We start from the raw sequence: 6,550 nt of genomic DNA on the forward strand, positions 1-6,550 counted from the left end.
TTGCTCTTTTCTTCACAGAATGACATCGCGCTGCCCCCTGCCTCCCCCCCCCCCCACTTCCCTCCTACCGGGGAAGGAGCTGACTAAAGTGGTGGTGGGGACATCTACGGTGAAGGGGCTGGAGAGATGTTGGCTCGGCAGTAATGAACACCGGCTGCTCTTATGGGAACCCCAGGTTCGATACCTAGCACCCACATCGAGGCTCACAGTCACCTCTAACTCCAATCACAAGGCATTTGACAGGTTCTTCGGCCTCTTCTGAAACTATGTATGCCTCTGTCTGTCTCTGCCTCTGTCTGTCTGTCTCTGCCTCTGTCTGTCTCTGTCTGTCTGTCTCTGCCTCTGTCTGCCTGTCTCTGCCTCTGTCTGTCTGTCTCTCTGTCTCTTTGTCTCTGCCTCTGTCTGTCTTTCTGTCTGTCTCTGTCTCTGTCTCTGTCTCTGCCCTCCCTGGAGGAAGACATACCACCTGCTCCTCCTGCAAAGGTCCCAGTGACAATCCAGGCTACATCTCTGCCCAGCTCACCCTCAGGAACCAACGACTTCATTAGGCTTACTGACAGAGCAATGGAGGTCACAGGCAAGAGCGCAGGTGGCTGCCAACTCCCCTGCGGCCCCATAGCTGGAGCTCCCTCCCTAGCCTTTCCCCGACTATATACTTCCGCCCTGTCCCTGAGGCCATCTGCAATTAGGGCAGAATTGCACACACCTGTTGGGAGACTGGACCACATACGTGGGTGAGGGTTCCACTAACCCGCGCCTATCCCCCTCCCCTTCCCCCCTTCCCCCCTGGCTCCTGGCCCCCGACCCCCTACCCTGCCTTCCTCTCCACAGGAAATGATCAATAGTTAATAAGCCCAGCTAGGCCTGGACAACAGGTGCAAAGATGGCAAACCTGCCAGTTCTTTGTCTTAGAGGGTCCTGAAGCCGCAGCTGTGTGTGTGTGTGTGTATGTGTGTGTCTGTCTGTCTGTGTCTCTGTGTCTCCCTCTTTCTGTGTGTGTGTGTATCTGTTTGTCTGTGTCTCTGTGTGTGTGTGTCTGTCTGTCTCTCTCTTTCTCTGTGTGTGTGTGTGTCTGTCTGTCTGTGTGTGTGTGTTTGTCTGTCTGTGTCTGTGTGTGTGTATGTGTGTCTGCGTGTGTGTGTCTGTCTGTGTCTCTGTCTCTGTCTCTCTCTCTCTGTGTATGTGTGTGTCTGTCTGTCTGTGTCTCTGTCTCTGTGTGTGTGTGTGTGTGTTGCTCCTGGAGGTCAATTGTTCTGCTTGATCTTAGAAGCAGTTGTGGGTCCTCAGCTCACAGTCTGGCTGGACCATTTGCTTCATTTCTCCTTCTGGGTTGGCAGAGGGGCTCATCAGCTCTACGAAAAGGCCAGATCATGCTAGAACTTGCACAGGATTATTTGCCTAGAGTTTTGAGCCGGACTCCTGAGGACTTGAATGGTGCTTTGAACACTCTTCCTTAGTGATAGCGATGGCACAAAACACCTCCCCTGACTTCCTTACTAACCTGGGAAGGAAGTACTTTCCTCTGGGTTTCCCCCAGTTTCAACCTTGGCACCAGTCAGCCCATAATCTTCCTGGCTTGTGACTGTCCCTTGCTCTGTAATTCCCAGATAGGGCCCTGTGTGAGACTTCTCTGTGCACAAGGTCAGTGGAGGGATAAGGCACGGTTCTTCTTTCTCCTACCACTGTCGTCGTCATTGTCGTCATCACTATTATTGGATGCTGGAGGCTGAACCCAGAGCTTTACAGGTGCTTGTCAAAGTGCTCTACGGACGAGCTACAGCCCCCATGCCTATTTTATTGAAACGGTTGGCACACTGGAAACGCCACAGCAGCGGGTTGCCTTCTAGCTGTTGAATTCTTGGCTGACTAAAGCATTCTGGGGGCTTTGGGTGGTTGGACAAAGGCTTCTCTAGGGTGAACAAAAGCCCAGTTTTGATCCTCAGCTGCAGCCGAGACCCTGGCTCACTCCTGTAATCCCAGCGCTCTGCGGGCTGGAGCAGGAGGGTCTGAAGTTCAAGGCCAGCCTAAGTTACCTAGGGGGACTTGAGTCTTAACAAGACAAGAAGAGAAGAAGAAAGAAAAAGAGGGGCTGGTGAGATGGTTCGGTATTCAGAGGGCTGGCTGCTCTTGCAGAGGACTGGGGTTCACTTCTCTGCAGCCTTGTTGGACACTTCCCAACTGTCTGTAACTCCAACCCCAGAGATGATGTCTGACAACCCTCTTTTGGCTTCCGAAGACACTTACACAGGTCTTACATAGCCACATAGACATATGAACATATTATGTGTGTGTATATATATATATATAATTTTTTTTTAAAGAAAGAAAAAGAAGTGAACCAAGCTTGGTTCACAAAGCCAGAAAATAGTGGTCATGAGTGGGAAGGCGGCCTTTTAACACCCTTTCCCTCTGCTCAAATGTCCAAGTTACTCCAAAGACCCATTCATTCTAAATCTGATCACGTGCCAAGCGCCCCAGGGTTCTCTGTCAGATAAAAGTTATGTGCTTGGCGTTTGGGTAGAAGGACTACATACAGTAAAGAAGAAAGCTGGGACTGGGCAGATACTTCCATCAGTACTTGGCGTGAAAGCCAAGGGGTCTGAGTTTGATTTAAAAAAAAAAAATCCACCCAAGGGCTGGAGAGGTGGCTCAGAGGTTAAGAGCACTACCTGCTCTTCCAGAGGTCCTGAGTTCAATTCCCAGCAACCACATGGTGGCTCACAGCCAACTGTAATGTGATCTCGCGCCCTCTTCTGGTGTGTTGGCGCACATGCAGGCAGAATGCTATATATGTAATAAACAAATAATTCAAAAACAAAACAAAACAAAATTGTAAGCAGGAGCTGGCCTGTGCTGGGGAGATGACTCAAGGGGTAGAAGTGATTTCTGTGCAAGCTCAGTGGCTTGAGTTTTAATTCCTAGGGATTAAACAGGAGGAACAGTTGGCACACTTCCTGGACCACCTCACATGACCTCAAGGATGCTTTGATACACACATTTCTGGGGATCATGGGGACCTCCCTGGAATATCTGTGTTGTATGTATTTATAAAGATCAATGAAATTCAGCATCGAAGCGTTCTCCTGACAGAAAGTAAAGATACTTTCTGTTCTTCTCAGCTCCCATTTGTTCGAATAAAATAGAGTCAAGGTAAGATCACCTTTCAAGCAGGACCCAGTGGCAGGGCCAATAACAACAGCTAACAACTGGGAGGTCGGTGCAGGCAGATGTTAAGTTCGAGGCCAAGTAGGGAAACTTGATGAGACCCTGTCTCAAAGTGAAACCTTTTTTTTTTTTAATACAAATGCTTTATTTAACAGTTGCAGGTCATCCCATGGGTTAAGTGGTGGATATCCAGGACCCAGCAGCAGGGTCAGCGCAACCTCCGAGCCTCTCTTTCTGACTCTAATAGGGCGAGCACGTCACCCTCTCGAACGGGGCCTTTGACGTTTCGGATGACAGAGCAGCTGGCGTCATCCATAAATTCCCCACGTACCCGCGCGCACTGTCCCTGCGAACCGGTCCTGACCAGCACTTTGGTTACCCTAGCACGCGGCTCGTGTCTATGATGGCGGCAATCTGGCCGAGATGAAACTTTTTTAAAAATTATTTTTGATTTCTAACGTTTTCTTTTTTCTTTTAAAAATAATGCACTTGCCTAGAATCTGCCCGTGACAGGCTGGAAGTGTGGCTCATTGATAGAGTGCTCGCTTAGCGTGCAGAAGATTGGGGAGGTCAATGCCTTGGTTAAAAGGGGGACACAAACAAGCAAGCAAAAAGGGGCCGGCAAAATGGTTCAGTGGGTAAAGGCACTGGAGTGGGTAAAATCCTGAGGACCTGAGTTCAATCCCTGGGACCCACATGGTGGAAAGGTGACAAGGGAACCCTGCAACTTGTCCTCCACAGGTATGCTGTGGCACATGCAGGCATGAACATACAGGGAAGCAAAAATAATGTATATATAATTTAAATTCGTTTTTAAAAGAGGAAGAAAAAAGAATAAGGGAAGAAAAGAGATGGCTCTTACCTTGGTGGTTTGGTCCCTTTCTGAGAGGATGGAGAGTCAGGGTGAGGCACAAGCACGGGGGTGGGGGGTGGGGTGGGGGAGGGGGGATGGGGGGTGCAGGCTGAGGTGGGGGTGGGGGGTGGGGGGTGGGGGCTGAGGTGGGGGTGGGGGGAAGGGGAGGACACAGGAGTCAGCAGGTGCTCTTAGACTTCCGGTCCCTGGCGTGAGAAAGTTTCTTTCTTTCTTTTCTTTTCTTTCTTTCTTTCTTTCTTTCTTTCTTTCTTTCTTTCTTTCTTTCTTTCTCTTTTGGTTTTTCAAGACAGGGTTTCTCTGTGTGGCCTTGGCTGTGCTGGACTCACTCTGTAGACCAGGCTGGCCTCGAACTCACAACGATCCGCCTGCCTCTGCCTCCCGAGGGCTGGCATTAAAGGCGTGCGCCACCACCGCCCTGCTGAGAAGGTTTCCTTTTTTAAGCCACCCAGTCTGTGGCATTTTGTTACAGCAGTTGGAAGAAGCTAATGCAAGGACTTGTGGAGGTGTGTACCTTGGGAGTTGGTGTCGTTTATCTCTGCTGTTCCCCCTGGGGCAGAGCCCCTAAAATAATGACACAGCCTGCGTCTGACAAGTCAGACTGGCTAGGGAAAAAAAAAAAAAGGCCACACCATTTCCAAAGAAGATCTTGAAGCTCACAGGGGGGCAAAGGGAACCATTTTAGGAAGGCTAAGAGATACATAGTCTCTAGTCCTCAGCCCAATTCTACGGTAGCCAGACTGTCGCCTTGAGAGTCAATCTTGGGGCATCTTCCTCTTCACCACCCAGGGAAGCCTCTCTCTAACGTGACTTGATGAGTTCTGAGACAGCGCCTTCCTGAGGATCAATGCAGTGTGACAAAGGGTGGCCCCCTGTCTGGTGGCGTGCCTTCTCTGCATGTCTGGGAAGCTGTTGACTGACACTGTCCCACTCAACTCCGAGGGCCTCCTCTTCAGCACATGGACTCTCGGGGGCTCGTGTGTGGAGCCCGCTGGCTCCCCGCTCTGTGGCCATCTCCAGGCGGCCAGCCACGTGCCTCTCTGCTCCCATTTATTTATTTTTTTTCAAAAAAAAATATATATTTTATTAATTTATTCATATTACATCTCAATTGTTCTGCTCCCATTTATGTTTTGATTTTTTTTGTCAAGCCCTCAGCTCAGCATAGGTCCCCACCAAAGCGGACATAAGGCCACGCTTGGACTCCCGGAGTTCTGCCTACTGGAAAGATTTTCTCAATATGTAAGGCTCTGAGTAGGAGCTTAAGGCAGCCGACATCCACCTGTGCCTGTAGATAGGGCAGTGGAAGACGCAGGAGGAGCAGCCGCCCTAGGAGGCTGAGACACATACTAGGCACTTACAGGAGCCCTCCAGGTTGCTAGATTTTAATCTGTAACGTGTGCCCCTGGGGGATGGGTTCTGCCTCACTCACACAATGTCAGGGCTCTGTGACCTAGACTGCACCTGGGCCAGGATGTTCGGGGTCAAGTCATGATGCTCTTCAGTATCTTGTAGCCCAGGATATCAATTCCACTGGGCCCAGTGAGAGCCAGGAACTACTTTCCAGACAATCTGGTTTTTCAGAACATTTTCTTTTTCCTCTAAGACTCACAGTTCAGCACTGTGACCCTCCCGTCATTGTTGGAGCGGAGCGTCTAAGAGGCGTTAAAAAAAAAAAAGTGCTGTGTTTCCCACACGTGTGCTCCTCCCCCTGCTGGCTGGCCCCCAGCTGGAGAGCCTACCAAGGGCTAGACTTGCAGAGGCCTGCCAGCACACCCGGCTGCCATTCGGGTCTCTAAACACACTGAGCCAAGCATTAGTTACAAGAGTACTTCACCACCACAGTGGGAAGCGCTGCAGTCTCTCGTGACTGCCCTCCGTGCAATCTCCTGTTCCTTACCCGCAGGGCCCCGGTTGCCATCTCTAGTCTGATGTTGCAGGTGTCCACATTTTACCAACATCTGATTCTACTTCGGGGGCCGGCCGACTCTGATTTCCTCTTGCAAGAAGGTAGAGTTTGCTCCACTCTGCTTGCACAACTACCTTGCAGGGTAGAGAGATCTATTGCAAACGATTAACCCATTGCTGAATAAATTAGTAAATTCCGGGCTGCTCTGGGGGGGGGGGAAGGTATTAGGGTGTAGATTTGATGTGTTTATTTGTAGAATCATGGAACTAGCTCAACAGCACGCATGCGCGTACACACACACACACACACACAACCACACACCAGGATTGAATACAGACTTGCACACACCCCACTTTTTTTTTTTTTTTTTTTTTTGGTTTTTCCAGACAGGGTTTCTCCATGTAGCCTTGACTGTCTTGGACTCACTTTGTAGACCAGGCTGGCCTCGAACTCACAGCGATCCGCCTGCCTCTGCCTCCCGAGTGCTGGGATTAAAGGTGTGCGCCACCACACCCGGCGCCCCACCATTCTTTGTCTGCTTCTTCTTCTCCCCTCCCCCCCCCCATTTCGTATTCGGGTCCTAGGGCGTCCACTCGGCTCATCAA

This window comes from Acomys minous (genome assembly GCF_964271855.1).
Source record: "Acomys minous genome assembly, chromosome: 20".
Taxonomy (NCBI): Eukaryota; Metazoa; Chordata; class Mammalia; order Rodentia; family Muridae; genus Acomys; species Acomys minous.